General features: G+C 48.5%; 4 long non-coding RNA genes across 5 annotated transcripts; 3 read left to right on the top strand and 1 right to left on the bottom strand.

Annotated features, from left to right (window-relative positions):
- Window positions 1-870: 870 nt before the first annotated feature.
- On the top strand, window positions 871-8833 carry LOC111934923 (uncharacterized). Of its 2 annotated transcripts, XR_002867502.2 has the most exons (5): window positions 871-1178; window positions 2064-2342; window positions 2484-2572; window positions 4527-5459; window positions 6443-8833. It is a non-coding gene; the product is annotated as an uncharacterized LOC111934923 (long non-coding RNA). The 2 variants fall into 2 exon arrangements; XR_002867503.2 differs by lacking the exon at window positions 2064-2342 and having other exon boundaries at window positions 1048-1178; window positions 6443-7912.
- Window positions 1745-9426, bottom strand: LOC147650933 (uncharacterized). The gene is made up of 3 exons (XR_015274907.1): window positions 6718-9426; window positions 5591-5872; window positions 1745-5449 (listed from the first exon to the last, which is right to left on the bottom strand). It is a non-coding gene; the product is annotated as an uncharacterized LOC147650933 (long non-coding RNA).
- A 1580-nt stretch (window positions 9427-11006) lies between these two features.
- On the top strand, window positions 11007-14022 carry LOC111922386 (uncharacterized). Its single transcript, XR_002860500.2, has 2 exons — window positions 11007-11338; window positions 12002-14022. It is a non-coding gene; the product is annotated as an uncharacterized LOC111922386 (long non-coding RNA).
- Window positions 14023-14391: 369 nt separating this feature from the next.
- LOC111934919 (uncharacterized) lies at window positions 14392-20759 on the top strand. The gene is made up of 3 exons (XR_002867497.2): window positions 14392-16069; window positions 17372-17506; window positions 18140-20759. It is a non-coding gene; the product is annotated as an uncharacterized LOC111934919 (long non-coding RNA).
- Window positions 20760-21112: the final 353 nt, after the last annotated feature.

The raw sequence follows: 21112 nt of genomic DNA, 5'->3' as shown, positions 1-21112 counted from the left end.
AGCAGGGCTGAGCTGGGTCCATCAGAGCTGAACTGGGCCCAGCAGGGCTGAGCTGGGCCCAGCACAGTTGATTGGGGCCCATCAGAGTTGAACTGGGCCCATCAGAGCTGATTTGGGTCCAACACAACTGATTTAAATCCAGCACAGCTGATTTGGGTCCAGCAGAGCTGAACTGGACCCATCAGAGCTGATCTGGGTCCTGTAGAGATGATTTGGGTCCAACACAACTGATTTAAATCCAGCAGAGCTGATCTGGGTCCTGTAGAGATGATCTGGGTCCAACACAACTGATTTAAATCCAGCAGAGCTGATCTGGGTCCCAGCCCCAGCCCTGCAGGTCAGCAGCCCTGGGGAGCTGGAGCAGCTCAGCTCTGGAGGAGATTTCACAAGCCTGGCTTTGCTTTTCTTCCCTCCCAGCTCCTCACAGTTATTCCTGTCCTTACAGGCCTTGTAAGGAACAACTGGTTTTTCCTCCCTGTGCTCCAGAGAAGTGGTTTATGAGACAAACAGAGAATTTGCACCTCCTGTGGGGCTGGAAAACCTCACTCCCTTCAGGTCAGCTGGAGCTGCAGGCACAGAGGATTAAGTACTCAGGTTTGGGTAATTTGATAGTAGGGATGTTGTAGGAATGTACAATATGTCATAATTGGGTAATTAGTGCCAAAGGCCTGGTTGCACACGTTGGACTGGGTGTGCTGGGAGGCTTTTCCAGCCCCAGTGATCCCATGGGGTGTGTCCCTCTCACAGGACAAGTTTTCCGTGGGATACAGGTGCAGTACTGAGTTCCAGAGTGGGAAGAGCTGGGAACTTGGCCAGGCTTGCTGCCACAGGGGGATTTCCCCTAAAACCCCGAGGTGGGAGATCCCTCCTGAGCTCCTCAGCAGTGCCAGAGGGGTCTGACCCCCATTTCCACGCCACACGCTCCAGGAGCTGCGCTGCCATTGGGCAAAAATCATTTTATTTTGAATTATGAATATTATAGACATTGTCTCTTCTCCTGTTTCTTTTTTTCCTTTTCGGTTCTGTGAATAATCCGTTTGCTGACAGTGTTTGATGACCCTGTTTGCCTGCAGCTGGCTGTGCTCTCGGTGCTGGAAGGTTTTCCCTGGGAATTAGATATCACTGAGATATACAAGTGCTGCTCCAACCAGTCCTGCCTCTGACAAAGGAACAGGAATGTAATGGAGTTTTTCAGTGTTCTATTATAACTCTACCATATATTACTTATACAGTACCTACCTGGGGGTAATATATTTATTTTATTCCCTGGCAATTCAAAAGTGCCTGGGGAAAGAAGGAAAAAAAAGAAGCTTTGCTAAAACCAAAAATGATAAAAAATTGTTATTTCATCCCAGAATCAACAAAGTAGCCAATTTGACCTCGCATTAGATATTTCATTTTAGTTGCTAAGTGATTTACTATTTTTTAACATAGCATAACATTCAAAGTGAAATATTTGACATGAAGAATTTTGATAAGAAAGAAATGTTACTTAAGCACTAAAAAATTAAGACAACTTGTGGCAATTGATGGACAGCTGTGCAGGATTTGGCAGCCTGCAATGGGGTTTTTTTCCAAAAGGAGAAGTTTTTTAACAAACTTTTCCCCAGCTCAAGGTCAGCCCAGCCACACACATATACCATGCTGAGCGTTCAGTCAGACCTGCAGAGATTTATGGGCTTAAGAGAGGAAATTTATCCTCAGTGCCTGCACTCCCTAAAATGTAGTAAATAGTAACCCCTGAGGGAGAGCTGCTGGGTGAAGCTCCAGAGGTGGAGACGTGATTTCCATCCCACCACCACCCCCAGCCTTAGCTGCTCTTTATTTCATTTGTCATCCAAACACTGCTGTGTTTCCTTGGGGTTTTTTATGATCACGGACTCCCAGAATAGTTCAGATCTTGAATTTCATTCAGTGCCACCCCTGCCATGGGCAGGGACACCTCCTGCTGCCCCAGGCTGCTCCCAGCCCTGCCCTGGCCACTTCCAGGGATCCACAGCTGCTCTGGGCTCCTTGCCTTTCTCTCCAGGTGGATTTGCTCCCTTTTTCCTCTCTTTTTCCAGCCGATCCCTCTCCCCACGACGATGGAGCGAAGGCATTTGTGTGATCTCATCTATCAGGAGAGCGCTGACGTCGTCTCTCAGCTGCCCCAAATTAAAACAATCCATTTTTGTGCCTGTGAATCCTCACCCACCGTGCCAGGGAGGGCAGCTGGGGAGGAGGAACGTCCAGGGCCCTGAATGGGATGTTTGGAGAGAGTCCATGGTTAAAACTGCAGCAAGTTGTGTTCCTCTCGTAGCTGGGACATGGTGGCACCTTTAAAAGGAATTATTTTTCACTGTGTGGGTATTTTAATCCTTTCTTTATGTTTCCTTTTAGAACCATATTTATAATTTAAAGCCCACCTCGTGTGTGCCTTAATCTGAGATTCTCGTTTGATTTTATTTTATATCTGTGATATAAATCTTTGATCCTTATTTTAGCTTTGTCTGGAATGCAACCACTAAGGAACATGCTAAAGACGTCTCTGATTTTCTGTCAGGATCAGGATCTTCACAGAATTCAGTGTAAGGTAATGCTTCTTCAGTCTAGTTCTCACATTTTAAGAATAAAAGTCAATGAAATGCCACTACAGATACATTTTTCTGGTGCTGTAAATTGCATTTTGATGAATCTTCACTCCTGAACCAGCCCTTCTTCAGCAGTGCCAGGAAGCCTCTCTTGTTGCTTCTAGCAAGAATTGTCATGGTGATGCATTCTGTTGACCACATTTTTGAAACACAGATTGTTTCTAATTTTGTTTCTCCAATTTACTCTGGGTACTGCACCATCTCTGTTTCAGTTCTTGCTCTCTGTTCTTTGGAGGATTTTTATCACGACAAACCGTGAAAATCCACCCAGGAGGATCTGCCCCGTCTCCTTCACGTGTGCCAAACGTGCTGCTGGGGAAGGCTCTGCACAGCCACCCACGTGAGGAGCAGCCAGGAGCTGGGAAAGGGGCTCAGCCTGGAGAAAAAGGGGCTTGGGGGCCCTTGGGGCTCTGCAGCTCCCTGACAGGAGGGGCAGCCCAGGGGGAGTCCTGTTCTCCTGGGAAATGAGAGACAGCTGGAGAGGAAATGGCCTCAAAATGTACCAGAGTGGCTCAGGGTGGACAGAGCAGGAATTTCCCCATGGAAAGGGAGCTCAGGCCTTGGAACTGCCCAGGGAGGTTTGGAGTGCCCATCCCTGGAGTGCCCAAGGAAGGGCTGGAGGTGGCACTGAGGGCTCTGGGCTGGGGACAAGGTGGGGATTGGGCACAGCTGGGACTGGATGGGCTGAGAGGGCTTTCCCAACCTCAGGATCCTGGGATTGCAGAGGGTCCCTGTGAGCTGCCCTTGCAGGAGGGTGACTGCAGCCACCACAGCAGATGTCCTCGAGATGCTGAATTGCTCTCTGGCTGCGGAAGGAGAAGAGGGCAGAGCAGCAGGGCAGGGAGCACAGGGCTCCTTCCAGGGCTGGCTGTGCCTCCGTGGCGAGGCCAGGCCGTGCCCTGAGGAGCTCTCAGCCTCAGAGAGGCTGGCAAGCTTTTAAGTGAGCTGAGAGCTCCACGAAGAAATTAAATTTGGCAGTGAAAGTGCAGTACTTAGGTTCCTCTCAAGTAGTCTTGAGATATAAAAGCGTTTCTGTGGGAGTTCTTGGCTGAGTGTGAGGGCTGAGAGGAGTCCAGCAGCCTGTGGAGTGCTGCTGCTTGATTTGCTGCATCGTGGTGGCGACGGCTCCAAGAGCAAGGGTTGGCCTGGGTTTGAGAGAGGGATTTCTTGTGCAAGGACAGAGGTTCTGCTGAGGGGCTGGGAAGGGAGCCTGGAGCTGCCACCCAAGCCCTAAAAGCAGAGGAAAACTGGGTGCTGAATCAGCAGCACTTCTGTTGGTGCTTCTGGCTTCCTCCTGCACAGCCCTGAGTCAGCCCCAGAGCTGTGGGATGGAGCATTCCCCTCCTGTCCTGATCCCTGGGATTGATGGGCACTGTGCCTCGGAATCCTGGCACGGGCTGGGCTGGGGGGACCTCAGAGAACCATTCACCCCTGCCAAGGGCAGGGACACCACAGCAGCTTCCTAAGGAATGGGCAGATGGGATCATCCAGGCTCCAGGAGAGAGCTGCCACAGCTCCCAGGGGATGGGGAATAGGGAGCAAGGTGAAATGTGGGCAGCTTCCCAGGGCTCTGAGATGCTTCTCACATCCACGTCCCACGTGGCTGCTGAAAGGGATGTGCTGTGTCCAGCCATGGACAGAGACAGGGAAACACTGGGACAGCATTTGTGGATGTTGCCAAGACAAACAGCTTCATTTCTGCACAGGGAATGTTATTTCTGCATAGGGAATGTTATTTCTGCTCTCCCTAATCTCCATAGGCAAAGCTGTCTTGAGTTTTTCAAATAATGAAGCCAAGCATGCTTTGCATATTATATACCCAAGAATATTATGCTTTCTTCTGTTGTTCAAGAAATAACAAATTGAATTTGAGGAATGCTGTTGGTTTTGGCACAGTTTCAGAGAGAACATTCGGAAGGAAAGGAAATCCTTCAAGGAGAAGTGGAAGGGGATGAAAGCTGCTGGGTCCTGCTTCCCCTTTCCACATCCAGAGGTGTCCTTGCTCAGGGACCTGCAGGGGACAAACCCCAGGCAGCTGGGAAGGCTGAGCTCCACCTGCACGACAGACAATGCCAGGCTGTGTGCAAACATCAATATTTTCTATAGAAACAGAAATTTTGAAGGGAAGTCTAAGAACATGTGGGGACAAAGGCTTGAAAGATGTCTCAGTGGAAACTCAGCTCATCCCAAGGCTGAAGAACAAGCACAGAACGTGAAGAACGAGGTTCCAGGATATGGAGGAAAATGTGTTCGTTTTCAACAAAAATCTTGATTTAGAAGAGGTGACAATTCCCTAGAGTTTATACAAATATCAGCAAGGGGTTTTGTTTTAAATTACAAGGACATTTTGGCATCATCTCGGCAGAAATGCAAATGATTCCATCATGAACGAGCAGCCTTGTTTGCCAGCAAAGAGGAGTCTGGAGGAGCTCCGTGTCCCCCTGAACTCCAGGAGTGGTGCCACAGAGTTCTGTGATTTTATTGCAGGAACAATAAACTGCAGGACTCATCTCGATGGGAATGTGCCGGTTCTGTGGCTGCATTCCCTGCTCTCTCCATCCCAGGCACCACTCTGCTTTATGCCCACCTTCTATAGGAGCAGTAAAAATTCCCAAAGCGCTGGTGGTGGGAGCAGGAGCAGCCTGGGGTCAGTCCCTGTCCCTGGCAGCATCCCTGCTGGAGGAGAGCTGCGCTTGCAGAGAGGAGCGAGAGCAGAGGAGGCAGCCCCGGTGCTCTGCTGTCATGGCAACGAGGCCGGGAACGCCGGATCGACTGGAGCCGAGCATCCCAATCCTCACTTTCTGCTGGGATGTGCTGACCTGGAGCCAAGTATCCCAATCCTCACTTTCTGCTGGGATCTGCTGACCTGGAACTGACCATCCCAATCCTCACTCTCTGCTGGGATGTGCTGACCTGGAGCCGAGCATCCCAATCCTCACTTTCTGTTGGGATGTGCTGACCTGGAGCCGAGCATCCCAATCCTCACTTTCTGCTGGGATCTGCTGACCTGGAGCCGAGCATCCCAATCCTCACTCTCTGCTGGGATGTGCTGACCTGGAACTGAGCATCCCAATCCTCACTCTCTGCTGGGATGTGCTGACCTGGAACTGAGCATCCCAATCCTCACTCTCTGCTGGGATCTGCTGACCTGGAGCCAAGCATCCCAATCCTCACTCTCTGCTGGGATGTGCTGACCTGGAGCCAAGCATCCCAATCCTCACTTTCTGCTGGGATGTGCTGACCTGGAGCCAAGCATCCCAATCCTCACTCTCTGCTGGGATGTGCTGACCTGGAACTGAGCATCCCAATCCTCACTTTCTGCTGGGATGTGCTGAGCTGGAGCTGAGCATCCCAATCCTCACTTTCTACTGGGATGTGCTGACCTGGAACTGAGCATCCCAATCCTCACTCTCTGCTGGGATGTGCTGACCTGGAACTGAGCATCCCAATCCTCACTCTCTGCTGGGATCTGCTGACCTGGAGCCAAGCATCCCAATCCTCACTTTCTACTGGGATGTGCTGAGCTGGGACTGGGCATCCCAATCCTCACTTTCTGCTGGGATGTGCTGAGCTGGAGCCAAGCATCCCAATCCTCACTCTCTGCTGGGATGTGCTGACCTGGAGCCAAGCATCCCAATCCTCACTCTCTGCTGGGATGTGCTGACCTGGAGCCAAGCATCCCAATCCTCACTCTCTGCTGGGATGTGCTGAGCTGGGACTGGGCATCCCAATCCTCACTCTCTGCTGGGATGTGCTGAGCTGGAACTGAGCATCCCAATCCTCACTCTCTGCTGGGATGTGCTGACCTGGAGCTGAGCATCCCAATCCTCACTCTCTGCTGGGATGTGCTGACCTGGAGCTGAGCATCCCAATCCTCACTTTCTGCTGGGATCTGCTGGCCTGGAGCCAAGTATCCCAATCCTCACTCTCTGCTGGGATGTGCTGAGCTGGGACTGGGCATCCCAGTCCTCACTCTCTGCTGGATGTGCTGACCTGGAGCCAAGTATCCCAATCCTCACTCTCTGCTGGGATGTGCTGAGCTGGAACTGAGCATCCCAATCCTCACTCTCTGCTGGGATGTGCTGACCTGCAGCTTGGGGATGCTCTCAGCTGGGAGCTGACTCTTCCCCATCCCAGACTGGACATTGCTGGCAGCAGAGCTTTGGGAAGGGAGGGTGGTGGGGCTGGAATGAATGGAGGGATTGCTGCTGATGTGGGAGCAGCCACAAGCTGCCATTACCCTCCAGGGCCATCATCAAACACTCAAAGGCACCTGAAATCCTGGATTGTGGATGCTGGGTGCCCCTGGTCCAGAGCTCCTGCTGTGCCCAGCTGTGCCCCAGCCCCAGGCACCCCTCAGGGTCAGGAGCTGGAACTGCAGAGTGCAGGGGGTGGCACAGGGGAAACCTGACCCTGCCTGGAACCCCCCAAACAGAGAATTCCCTGCCCATTCAACCCTTGCCAGTGCTGCACCTCAATGCTCTTCTCTCTGCACTCTCCTAGCTTAATGCTACCATTAGGAACTGCTTTAAAACCTGGTTTGGCAATGTTAGTTGTGATTAAAATAATTCTGAAGGACAATTTTTTATATATATGACATCGGTCAACTTGTGGATGTGGCAGCTTTTTTGTAAGAATGACTTTTAAAGCGAAAATATTGAAATATCTGAGCAGTTGAATTATGGCTGTAGTTTTCCACACCTGGTTTTTGCTCTGATCTCACATTCTCTCCTTAGTAAAGGGCTTAGCATATTTTATTTTATTTTTAAGTATAAGTTTTTTGATGAAGAGAGCACCTTAAGCACATACCAGTGGTGAGGTGTGAGACCTGTGTTGCTGAATGTGAGCACCCACACCCCCAAATCCCCAGCCTGGTCTCAGCTCCATTCTTCATTCAGTGCCAGAGCACATTTGGATTTATGTGAGACCCTTGAAAAAATGGGTTTATAGTGAGCACAAACAGAAACTCGCCTGGAATTGATCCTTTCATCCAGAGCAGTCAAATCTTGTCCTCTTTGCCTATTTTCACACCTTCCTCAGCTCAGAATTGAGGGAACCAATCTAAACAAACCCAGATTGCTTCAGAACAAATGGCTTTTCTTGTCTCCAAGTCCTCTAAACCCGGTTTCTGAAGCTGTTTTTTAATTTAGTTTGAAGCTATTTTCCAAAAAGAAGAGATGTTTTAGGAAACTCCTGCGGATATTGACAAAGGAAGATTTTCACATAGTTGATTTAATGTCTGGATTGGATTTTATTGGATAACCACTATTTTTCCTAGAAAACATCCCTATCTTTTTCCTGGTCCTTGTTTCCTGGTTTGGATTTTCTCACCTGTTGAGAATGCAGTTGATGAAAAAATGTCAATATTTTAATTGTTAAAAGAAAGAATCTGAGTTTTTTTGGGGAGATATTCAGCACTTGCTGGGATATTTTTTATTTGCTGGATGTTTCTATTGCTCTGTAAAGAAGTTCTTGTTGGAGAGGTAACTCTGCAGAAGTGTGAGGAACTAATTCACACTGTGATAAAATAGTTATGGAAATGAGATGGGGAGGGCTCATTTATCTGAAAGATTACTCAGGAACAGCATCAATCACCAGTATTGGATAATGAAACCCCACTGGAAAAGCAACACTGTGGCCCCTCATATCTGAGCAGAGAGAAGGGGATTTAGCAGCTTCCTGGGGGGATTTTATAGCTGCTATAAATAGATGGCACCAATATTATTTTGCAGTTAGCTTTGCCTTTGTGCAGCATGGGCAAATGATTGGGTTTGCTGGCAAAGCTCAGTGCTCTGGAAAGGTCAGGACCACATCAAAAAAAAATCCAGAAATGTTGCACTTAATTAAAAATAATATCAAGATAAGTAATATTTTAAGATTGAACATAACGTGTGTAATATGCAGTGAGTAAATTGGGAACTCTGAGACACAAATAGCACAGAATCCTTGAATGGTTTGTGTGGGAAGGGACCTTAAAGCTCCTCACGTCCCTCTCCACTGGCACACCTGACTGAGCAACAACTGGATGGGAAGGGCCTGGAGCCTGAGGGCTTCAGCTTTAGCCCATCCATCTTTGCTACAAACCAGAGCAAAGCCTGCTTCCCTCCTCCCGTGCCAAGGGCAGCATCCTGAGCTGGGAGTGCGACTGGCACGGCTTTTCTTTGGGGTGGGCAGCTCCAGCTGTGGGGCTGTGCTGCCTCCAGCCCTCTGGAGCACAGGAAGGGATGCTCTGGGAGGGAAATGCAGCAGCAGACAAGTGGGGAGAGGGAGGGTCCTGCCTGTGGCTGCAGAGCCTGGAGACCACAGAACACAGCAGAACTCCTCTCCTCAGGGAAAAACACTCATGGGCAGAGTTAGATGGGATTTGGGGCAGGAATTGTTCCCTGGGAGGGTGGAGAGCCCTGGCACAGAATTCCCAGAGCAGCCCCTGGATCCCTGGCAGTGCCCAAGGCCAGGCTGGACATTGGGGCTGGAGCAGCTGGGACAGTGGGAGGTGTCCCTGCCATGGCTGGGATGGGATTTAGGTCTCCTTCCCACCCAAACCCTTCTGGGATTCTGGGAAGTCTTTGTCTATCAGGTACACAAACATCAAGGGATGGGCAGTAAATCCCAGCAAACCTGTGAAGAATGATGGCATGTACAGGACAGATCCAGCTGGGGCACACAGGGTTTATTCAGTCAGTCATTAAACATCTGCCCCAGAGCAGCTCTGCAGCACATCCTTCCCCACACTCACACACCAGATTAGCTCAGATTGCCTCTGTCTATTATTTGTAAGCAAAAAAAAAAACCAACCCTTTAATTTCATATTTTTACAGCAAAAGAATTGGTTTAATTAGTTAAACCTTTCCAGCTGTAGAGAGAAGGAGATGTGTGATTTTTCATTTCAGGCCATGCTGTGCTCTCAGGACAGTCTGAGAGCAGAGGAGAGACTCCTCAGAGATTGTTCTTTTGATTTTCATGCAAAACTCTCCGCTCACGTCACCGAGGAGCAAGTCTCCATAGCAAGGAGTTGTGCTGGCTCAGATCCCCTCTGCAGACGGCTCCGGGTGGAAAACAAGGCAGATGATCTAAATTGGAGGTAATAGGTAGGAATGTGGGATGCAAGAAGATTGCAGATGCACCCTGAAACCTGCAAGATTAATGAGTTTGTGCATCTGCAAAATCCTGCCTGGGAGCGCTGCTGAAACCTCAGGCAATAAAAAGCACAGGTACTCAACCTTTAGGAGCCCCTATCAGCATGGCCAACAAGAGGGTTAAAAATGTTTATTTGTAGATGGGAGAATTTTGGCCTGAGATCTGAGAGGCTTTTCCTGGGAGAGCCTTTTCCTTTCTCCACTCTGCACAGAATCCCTGCTGAAGTTGTTAAACCATAGACAGCCATACCTTCCTCCTCAGTCCCTTCTTTTAAAGGCAGGTGAAGTTCAATATTTAAACTTTTATCTTGCAAAATTCAATGTATTTATTTCTTTATTTTAAAGCAGGGCAATCCCACAGTCCCAGAGGGTGGGTGGCCATCAAGGAAAGCAAGGCAGTGTCCTGCTGGAATCCCAAATCCCCCACGTCCCTGCCTTATTCTGCACTCTGGTGCCTCCTGCTCTGCCTGGGGACCTCTCCCTGTGCTGGCTGAGGTGGGAAATTCTCCCTCTCACGTTTCTCCAGGCAGCTCTCATTGGCACCTGGCTGTTCCTGCCCGTTATTCATGGCACGAGGAGCTCGAGGAAAGCCAAACGCACCGAGCCCGCCTGCCATGCTTCCCAAATACAGATGAGGCAAGAAAAGCCATAAAAGCCTCTGAGGCCTCCTAATTTCTCCCCTTTGAATCATCTGTCATAAAACCTCACTGGAGACGGGATGTGCTCACTCAGAGGTAGAGCTAATGTGCTTTTTGATGCTGTTGTTTGCGAAATCTCTGACTTATTAGCAATAAATCCCGGGGCTGTGCTTGGCCTGGAGGAAAGGAGATTTTTGCCAGCCTGTACAATGTAGGTGGCACTTGAGAAATGCTGCCCTCAGCTTTGGGAAGTGCAGGGAGGCTCTAGAAGTGGCTGGGTGCTGAGCTTGAGGAGAGGAATCCCCAAAAACTCGGATTTTGGGAGACAGAGTCTATCAGAACCAAGTGGGGAACGGCTGCTGGCGTGCAGCTCCTGCCAAGTAAAAGCTGAAACCAAACTGGCAGAAACACCAGGGACAATTTTTTAATTTTTTTTTTTTTCCAAAAAGCTCTACTCTTTGGGTGTAAAAACCTAGAAAATGTGTTTTTCTTGCTGTTTCCTGCTCAGGGGACCTGGCAGGCTGCTCCTAAAAGCATGTGCCACTTGTGCAGCCATGGGCAAGGTGTGATCCCGAGCTCACCTTTGGCTGTGCAGGGCAAACAGGGCCACAGGATTTCCTCCCACACAAATCCCTCTGGAATTTGCTGCTCCTGGGTTTTCCCCAGCAGGGTTTAAGAGCTGTGCAGCATCCCTGAAACGACAGGGATCCTAAATGTGGGGAGAGTCCTTCAGGGAGGGATGGAAGGGCCGCACATCCCAGCTCAGGACAGATGAATGAAGGATTTTCCTCACTTTGTCCATCCAGGTGGATTTTGGCAGCTCTCAGGATGCCCTCGGAGCAGGGGGGTGAGAGCTGTCCTGCCCCAGCAGTGGATGCTCCTCCTTGTGCAAAATTCTGGAGATTTAACATCAGAACATCGCCTGACATTAAAGGTGAGCTCATGCTACACTGACTGAGTTCCTGGAGGTCTCATCTGGGAATAAAAAGTTTGAATTTGTTGATTAATAGTGATTCATTTGCAAAAAAAAGAGTAAAATTTAAAAATATTATACTTTTCTTAATTCAACTCTTGGAATTTTTGGTTAATATCTGACTCCATGGTCTGATCCATCTCCAATTCATCCTTTCTTATCTAGCTAGTTTTAATAATTGCAACACCCTCCACTATTGCTTTGTTTAGGCAATAAAGAACAATTCAGCCTGAAGAAAATTAATTTTCCTGATTCACGTGGTTTTGGGTTTCTTTTTTTTTTTTCTTTTCTCATTTCTTGTAGTTTTTAAATGAATTCTAGAAAATAGCAATGAAAATATGGGAGGGAAGTCTGAAGTAAACATTGATTTTTACAGTGCAATAATTTATGGTACCAACTTAATAAGTGGTGTGACACAAGCAGCTCACCCCCATTTATCATGCATTGATAGTTTGATTCCAGAACTTTTAACACCACTGCTAGCTGTGACATAATAAAGGACCTGCCAACATTCCCATTAGAACCATGAGATTTTAGGAGTTCTGCTTCAGCTATAAATATCAGTATTTGGAATCTATGAATTATTTTGCAGAGTAACAACCTCGGAATTATTTGTTCCAGCAGCTATGAAGAAATAAGACTTGGACATTCTAGAACTTCGGGAGGACATCTCCCTCTTTCCAGAAGAAAAGGCTCAGGGATGCTTTTCATTATGTCCACCATCAAAAGTTCACCAGCTCCAGACAGCTCCTGAGCTCAAATAAATCTCTTGAATTCCACAGATGGCAAGGAGGAGACAGCAATTTTCGTTAAAAGGTTCTGCTGAGAGCTGGCTGGCAGAATGGCTCCAGGCTCATCCACAGCTCCAGGAGCTGGGGCTTGGGCAGGGCAGGAGGAGCAGCTGACTCCAGCTGTGCTCTCTGGGACAGGAGTACAGAAGGAGCAGCTGACTCCAGCTGTGCTCTCCAGGGCACAGGACAGACAGACAGAAGGAGCAGCTGACTCCAGCTGTGCTCCCTGGGACCCAGGACAGATGGACAGAAGGACAGAAGGAGCAGCTGACTCCAGCTGTGCTCTCTGGGACAGGAGTACAGAAGGAGCAGCTGACTCCAGCTGTGCTCTCCAGGGCACAGGACAGACAGACAGAAGGAGCAGCTGACTCCAGCTGTGCTCCCTGGGACCCAGGACAGATGGACAGAAGGACAGAAGGAGCAGCTGACTCCAGCTGTGCTCTCTGGGACAGGAGTACAGAAGGAGCAGCTGACTCCAGCTGTGCTCTCTGGGACCCAGGACAGATGGACAGGAGGACAGGAGGAGCAGCTGACTCCAGCTGTGCTCCCTGGGACCCAGGACAGAAGGACAGAAGGACAGAAGGAGCAGCTGACTCCAGCTGTGCTCTCCAGGGCCCAGGAGTGCCCAGAACATTCTGGTCAGTGAGGTTTCACGGAGCCTGCTGGCTGCCAGCCCTCCTGCCCATGTCAATCCCCCTCATTTCTGCTGCTGCTCCCCTTCTCGTGCCGTGGAGCAGAGGAGCCCCTGACACTGGGGCTGAGCCCCCCTGGCACCCACAGCCCTGCTCCAGAGGTTCTGGAGCTGCTCCACTCCTGCTTCACCCAGGGAAACCCACCCCAGGTGAGCTGGGTGTAAATTCCAAACACGGGCTGGGAATGCTGGAATGCTTCACCTGCTGCAGGATCTCCTGGGACAGTCCTGTGAGCTCAGTGCTCGTTTCTCCTGGAGCTGTCAAGGCTGGAAAGGCCCCTCGGATCAAGTCCAGCTGTTGATCCAGCTGTTTGGCAGCTGTGGCCATCCAGTACCTGTGTGTTTTGGGGGAGGTGTGAGGAGCTGGGGGGATGTTCTCCCCAGTTTGTTTCCATGGAGATTCCTGGGGGAGAAGATGCACTGGCTGTTCCCACAGCTGGCCCAGCAGGTGCCCAGGTCCCTCCCCAGGTGAGGCTGTGCTGCTTCCCTGGCTCCCCTCCCTGCAGCTGTGGGCTCCCCACGTGGCACAAACACTCCCAACAGGGAGGGACATCCCTGGAAATCCACACTGGTTCAGAGGCAAGTCTGTACCTAAAAGGTTTTTCAACTTCTCAGCCTGGAACCCATGTCCTCCCTTCCAATCCTTCTGGAAAATCCAGAAATTCCTCTCACCACTGAGGGCTCAAACAGCTGCACCTTCCAGGTTTGTTGGTTCAGGAGCTCCTAAAAAGAGATACATGGAAAACAGAACTTGTGGGTAATGGGATGACAATGAAAAATAGTGAACTGGTAGCTAAATTATTTTTCTATCCCCAGTGGCTAAAGAACTGTAATAAAAAGGGTGTGTGATTATGTTTGTCTTAGCTTAGGTTGTAGGGATATACATTCTGTAAGTCATTAAATAATTTTGTTGGGGCATTTGATCTCCATGTTGATACTTTATTACCACAGATCACTTGGAAACAGGAAAGGGACTTATGAAATTGGAAAACAATTTACAGTTTGTTGTTTTTTACAGTAACTAGCTCATTTTAAACCCCATTTTTAGCAAGAAATAATGACTTGCTTTATTTAGAGACTATTTAAAATGCTCTCGAGGTATCTACTGAATATCTTGACATCACAGATAAATCAGGAGCAGACTCAAAATTAGCCCTGCACTGTTCTATATTACAATATGTTCTATATTACAGTTACATTATCCAGCCCTTGTACAATGCACCTCAGAGATGGGAGAGGAGACAGAGTCTGTTCCCAAAGCTGTTTCTAACATATGATCATCTCTACCCCTGGAAAGCTGCCAGGGTTTGTCTCTGAGGCACGGAGCTGGGTGTTTGTGTGTGGGGAGGGTCTCCAGCAGCTGCTGGGGCTCCTGGTGTTCTTTGCTTTGGTGCTGGCTGTGCACTGTTTACACATCCAAAAGTAGCCAGGAGAGAGGTGGATGCTCATCTGAAGTTTAAGGTAATTAAACTGACCTAATTCCTGTCACAAATGATCAGGATAAGACCTGCACTGTTCCAAGATGGAAAAGTGGGCACCAGGGTCTGGCTGTTGGTGATGCTGCTGTGACCCTGGGCTGCTGGGGGACAGGATTTGCTTTGTGATGCCAGAACCATTGAGCTGCTTCCTCAGTTAATTAAAATATGCATCATTAACAGTTAACTTTGTGCCTTCCCAGACTTGGCAGGTCCTTACTGGGATGGACAGGAGCTGTCCACAAAACCAGTGTCTGTTTCTGCTCCCCCTGGTCCCCGTTTGCTGCCCTGGTCCCTCCTCTCCTCCAGGCTCTGCTGAGGTTCCTCATCCCAAAAGACTCCCCAGCCCCTGGGATGGCAGGAACTTTCCAGGGCTGCTTTTCTCCCTCCCCAGCACCAGGATGAGCATCCACTAAAGCTGTCCCCAGGGCTGTGAGGTCTTTGCTTCCTGGTTTTCAGCTGGGATGCAGCAGCTCCCACCTGAGAGCAGAGCTGCAGGGGGAACTCGAGCAGCCTCACTCGGGCAGGGATCCTCCAGTGCTCCCTGTGTTTGCTGCTGGAGAGCACCAGCAGCAGGGAAAGCATTCCAGCTGTCCCTGGCACAACCAGGCTCTCCTGCCAGCATTAACCCCACGGAATATTTCCTCTCCTTCGCCCTTGGACCTTGTTGTTCGGGAGAACATACAATAATAAAGGAGCATTCGGAGTGATTTCGTTAGAAATCCATCAGACTGTCAGACAGTCTGGTGGCATCAATAATTCCCTATTAAGCCCTCTACACCCATTATGGTTTGTGCTTTTCCTTTTTTTTTTTCGAAGTTAGTTTCCAGGCAACCAGTAAGAACTGAATTGCATTAAGCTATTAATTCAGCCTTGCATGCCAGCTCCAGCTTCTGCAGCCCAGCTCTTCCTCTCCTCTACAGGTTTCCTCCTGAAACCCCTTTACTGGTTAAACATTCAGCTGTGCCCAGCCCAGGGAACTGGTGTGGAAATGGCAGGGCTGGGGTTTGCTCCCTGGCTGCTGGGGGGGGTTTGGAGCAGAGTTCTGAGGAAGGCTGGAGTTGGTCACCAGAAAATGCACAGTGATCCCCTGGTGTGTTCTTCAGCACCACAGCAGAGCTGGCCTCAGGAAGGTCTGCATTAGGAAGATTCTTGGGGTTTGAGGGTGGTGGGATTGGTGATTTGAGGGGGGCAGGACCTGGCACAGGTGCCCAGAGCAGCCCCTGGGTCCCTGGCAGTGCCCAAGGCCAGGCTGGACATTGGGAGCAGCTGGGACAGTGGGAGGTGTCCCTGCCATGGCTGGGTGGGATGGGATGAGCAGAATCAGAATCTCATTGTTGTAATTTGTAATGTGAACACAGGCAGATGTTATGTCAGAGATCCTTTCAGGGGAACACATGGATTTGAGAACGTGACTTATTAATGACTCCTTGTATGGGCAGTGCCTGTGCATCAGTAAGGGAACAGTAAAGAAGCAGCAGTAATGAGATGGAACCACCCCGAGCATGGCATGAAAATCTTTGCAGAAGCTAAAAAGGAGTAATTTGGGTGTTGTGCTGCAGAGTTAATGAATGTAGCGCTGGAGAAAGGAGCTGCACTGGCAGCTTGGGAATGAACTCCCTGCTCGTTCCCTGAAGCAAGGCAGGGAGGCTGAGCCTGACACTTTTCCTTCCATGCTGTACAAGAGGGATGGAGACCTGGGCTGAAATCACAGTTGTGGCTGATAATTACAATGGTGAGTTATGAAACCCAGCCTGGACTGAGCTGTGCTGTGTCTCAGCTCTCAGAAAGGCCATTCACCATTCCCCAAGCTATGCTAGTATTTACAGGATATTGTATATACACCTGTAGGTATTATTCTGTTATATTAGATATATGTAGATACATTTTGTTATATTATTGGGAAATTATTTATATTTATATTTATATTTATATTTATATTTATATTTATATTTATATTTATATTTATATTTATATTTATATTTTATTTATATTTTATTCTCCCCTGAGGGTGCTGGCACTGCCCAGGCTCCCCAGGGAATGGGCATGACCTCTGAGGCTGCCAGAGCTCCAGGAGGCTTTGGAAAACCCTCCCAGGGATGCCAGGGTGGGATTTGAGGGGCTGGGTTGACTCTTCCATCCCAAGACATTCCATGGTTTCCACACTCAGAGAGCTCTTCCATGCAGGCACTTGGATGAGCTCTGTCTCAGGCTTTGTACTGCAGCCTGTGAGTTGTGGGAGTCGCTGGAGAAGCTCTGCTGGGGATTTTCGGTGAGGCTACAATTAGAAAAATCAATCAACTACAAAAATTTGTCTTTATCCACTGCCAAAACATAACAAAAAATTATAATGAATAAATGCAATACTCAAAAAACTGAAAGTGAAGCACCAAAATAAAGCCATTTCAGATCAAGCTGCCATGGCTTTTGTAAAATAATTGACTTGGGATAGAAATTTAAAAAGTGATTTAAAATAAATAATTAAAAAAATAAACTACAGTTTTGATCTCTTTCCAATTTCTATCATTAGAGATCTATGATATAAGTCTGAATCACAGAGGTGACAAATCCAGGCCCCAACAGGAAACCGTATCTTCATCAAACTTCACTGGAGAAACAAAATTAATAAAGGTCTGGTGATGATCAGCAGAGCACACCATAAATGCTCCTCTGTGAGCAGCCACAGGAGCTGGGGTGGTTAAGGAGGGGATCCATGGCACACCAGGAGCTCGGATTTCTTGGGACAATTCAGAGCATCAGCGTTTCCCATCCTCAGGGGCTGTGGTTCTCTCAGCAGATCCAGAAAACCCCCGTGGTCAAGATGCTGAATCTCATCACGTTCTCCATTTCTGGGCCATATTTTATTAAACATTTTCATCACTTTCAGCAGAGCATTCATACCTCCCCAGATTTATATCTGTAATTAGGCAATCGTTATTTACCAGCTGGTAAAAAGACACCTTTCAGCAACATAATTCAAATGTCAGGAGTTACTGCCAGTTCCAGATTAATAATACAGTTATTTCTTTGGCTACAGGTTAGGAACGTGGCTGCTGTCAGAAACCTTTGGAAACGTTTCAGAAATACTGGCAAACGACTATTTGTGTTTTTCCAGCTGAAGAAAATCAGTTGTATGTGAAAGAAAGTGATCCTTCTCCCAGTTCTACGTTCGGTAATGAGTTGTTTTTATTTAACAAAATCTCTAACAGACGGTGTTGCTAAATTTTGAATATTAGGGCTGGTTTTGCAAGAGGCCTCCACACAGGCTGATGGAGCACAGAGGAGGTTCCACATCCCAGCTCGAGCTCAGGGCTGAGCTCCTGGGGGTGCTGTGTCTGCACCCAAAGCTCTGGCCCTGGAGGGGACCCTGGTGGTGACCCCAGGAAGATGGGAGTGCTCCAAAAATGTCATTTATTGTGTGTGCTCTGTGAGGGAATCACGGAATGGGTTGGGCTGGGAGGGACCTTTAAGGCTCCATGGCAGGGACAGCTCCCCCTGTCCCAGGAGCTCCAGCCCCAGTGTCCAGCCTGGCACTGCCAGGGATCCAGGGGCAGCCCCAGCTGCTCTGGAAATCCATCCCAGGGCCTCTCCACCCCCACACTGGAGGATCTTGGAGGATCTCAGCAATTTCTTGGTTATCTGAGCTTATTTTGCAGTTGTTTTCTGGAAGCTCTGTTCTCTCATCCCACCAAGAACCCCATTGAACCGGGACCTGTGTTTGCCATAAAGCCACATTTCCTGGGCAATAAGAAGCAGACAGTGCTGCTGCCAAGGAACTCAGACCAACATCCTTCTTGTTCCCTAGGGCTGAAATCCTGGAAACAAGTCAGGCTTACCAAATGCAGCAGCATCAGCCCAGCACAGCCATTGACAGATGTCACCTCTTTGTCACCTGCCTGTGCCTCTGGTGCTCCAGCAGGAAGGTTTGGGCTGATGATGGTGAGACACCTCTTCAAACCCAGGTCACACCCTTCTCTGTGGTTGTTACCACTGCTCAAACTCTTCGTTGTGCTTCTAGAAATGCTGTGATCCTTTTGAAATGGGGGCCAGACATTTGCTTGGTCTCATTCCTGCAAACCTTTCCCAGCATCAGAGGCGTCCCTGGCTGCTCAGTCATTCCACACACTCAGAGCTCACCTGGACAAAATCTCCATCCTTTAAATGGTTTTCTCCATTAGCAACACCAGGTGATGGGGTTTTCCCAGCGTGGGAAGTGAAGGGTGACTGTGCACGTGTAATTCAAGGGAGCAGCTTTGGGGAAACATCAGCCAGGGGAAGGAGGAAAAGAAATTTGAATTCAATTGGATTTTAGTAACTTCAGCTTGGGTTTGAATCATATTTACATGCTTCTCTCTCTCTCTCTCCTCTGTTTGCAAGTTTTATTGCTATGGTTCTTGTGTCTTGGAGCGATGTGAATTGGTGGGTTTGTTATTGCTGAGAGGGAGGGGAGCTGCAGCAGCAAGGAATGAGATGATTCCCTGGAGTCCTACACAGCAAAAGTGTGGAAAACCTGGAGCTGAACCCAGATCCCAGGAGACACCCAATGGCCCCAGAACGGATGGTGTGGTGGGCCAGGAGCTGCCAACAGGAAGCTCAAGTCGAGGTTTAAAACTCAATTACATGAAGGATGTGATGGGAATGGGGACATTTAGGGCAAAATCCTCCCTGCCTCGCACGGAGACCCAGGAGCTTTGCAGCTTTCCTGTTTCTGCTTCCAGCGGTGCCCAAATGTGAGAATTCTGTGCAGTTTGAGAGCGAGGAGGAAAGTGAGAAATCATTTAACAGCCCGAGCTCCAACGGGAGCATCAGCAGGAGCTGGATTGATGGAAATGCCCCAAATTGAGGGTGGTTTCAGGGAGATTGTTTTTATTGTTGGTTGCAAGCTTTGGCTGAAAGCTTTTCTAAGTGAGTATTTTGGGACAAGGCAAAGACTTCTCCCAGGGTGAACCAAAGATGAAATTACAGGTTTTTAACAAGAACTGCACCCGTAAATGAAAAATAGGATGTGGCACAGTTAAAATAAGACCACGGTCCTGAAGTCTTTGGCTATGTTCTTTAAGATGTACTTTGGGGATTAATCAGCAAATGATTGTCCCAGCAATTTGGCTCAGGTGGGTTTTTGCTCATTGCAGCCTCAGGTTACACACTCATTGTCAATTAAATCATTTCAAATAATGCAGCTGTTGAAGCTGCCTGGCCTGGCTCTTGGCTGGCCACGTTTGCTTCTCCAGGGTCCTGTTCCTCCAGCACAGCCACGTTCCCTGGCAGTTCTCTGGGTGCAGATTGGTCCCCTCTCTGTAAATACCTGGAATCCAGATCATTTCCAACTTCTCCAGCCTCCATCCCGCACTCCCAGTGTACCTGGGCTCTGGAGCCCTCCCAAAACCCAGCAAAATGAGAAGGAAAAGGCTAAAGAGAGACCCAGCGTGGAGCTGGGATGGGTCTGCTTCTCTCAGGGAGTGGAATGAGTGTCATTTTTCCCTTCTGATTTTTCAGACTGTGCTCACAGAATCACAGAATGGTCGCTGTTGAGAAAGACCATCAAGTTCAACCTTAAATGTTTCACTGGTGTAGAAATGAAAAATGAACTCCAAACCACTCTGATCTGGAGGATTCCAGCCTAGTTCTGTTTGGAATTGAGCAGAAGTTTCAAGTAATTCATGTCTGAAATGTCTTCATAACTTTTGCCTCATAAAACCAGGAAAGGATGTAAAGTAACACCAAAATTTTCCATTTTGGAAAGGAAGTTTCTCCTTCCTGGCAGTGAGGATAAAGGAAATTTGCTGTGTTTCAAGAGGATTGTCAGTGGCTATTTAAATGTTAGCACATCTTAATCTGCCCACCCTCAAGCAGTGCTCTGATGGGAAGTTGGTGATTTATGGGATTGGATTTGAATTGCTGTTCAGAATTCATGTCCTGGTTAGGAACACTGAAAGCTCCTGCACTCTCCTGTGGCTCCCCAAAGCCAAGGCTGGGCAGGCTCTGCCCTCTGGAAGTGCCTCTGGTGGCTGGGGCTGCCTGATGTGACCCTGCTGCTGGAGCTACCACGTGTGAATGGAAAAGCTGAGGAGGAAACACCAGGAGGGTTTTATCCTCCCTGAGTGCTCTCATGGGTTTGCCCATCTTTTACTTGTTCCTCTCTTCTCCAAAATGCCTTTTTTGTTGTTGTTGTTTTTTTCCCCTCAAAGAGCATGAAAAGGAAAATTGCTAATGAGTCAAACCACCAGAAAAGGGAAGGGATGTGCTGAGGACAAGGATTTTTCTCCATGGCCCACGGAGTCTCCAGCGGCATTGCCCCGCACTCATCAGCCCTCCCTAATTAAATTAACGGCCTGCAATTAACACACAGCCCAGCATCACTCTTTTAATTCATCTTCTGGCTCTCCAAACTGAATTGCTTTTAATAAAAAACATATAAAAAGCAATTTTACTCTTGTCTACTCACTCCAAACCTGAGCCACCATTGGTGTGTCTCAAATATTCATTTTGATTTAGGCAGAGTTGGACCCTGAGCTAATGGAGGAGCCAGAGTGGGAATCTAAAACACCTTCTAAACTTAGAGAGAATGCAGAGCACCATCAAGGTGGGTCATTAAAGAGGAAGGAGAGCAACTCTCCTGGTTTAATACAAAAATAAATGATGGTTTAGCACTGCTGCATGAACATTACATTTCCCAGTAGTAAAAGCTTGTTTGTATCTGGGTCAAGAGGAAAAAAAAAAGCTGCTAAAATTAAGGAGCACTTCTAAGTTTTGGGTTATTAGAAGTGAGAGAGGTTCA

The sequence above is a fragment of the Cyanistes caeruleus genome, chromosome 11 (genome assembly GCF_971803275.1).
Source record: "Cyanistes caeruleus chromosome 11, bCyaCae1.hap1.1, whole genome shotgun sequence".
NCBI classification, from domain to species: Eukaryota; Metazoa; Chordata; class Aves; order Passeriformes; family Paridae; genus Cyanistes; species Cyanistes caeruleus.
This window is presented reverse-complemented; position numbering and strand designations above follow the sequence as displayed.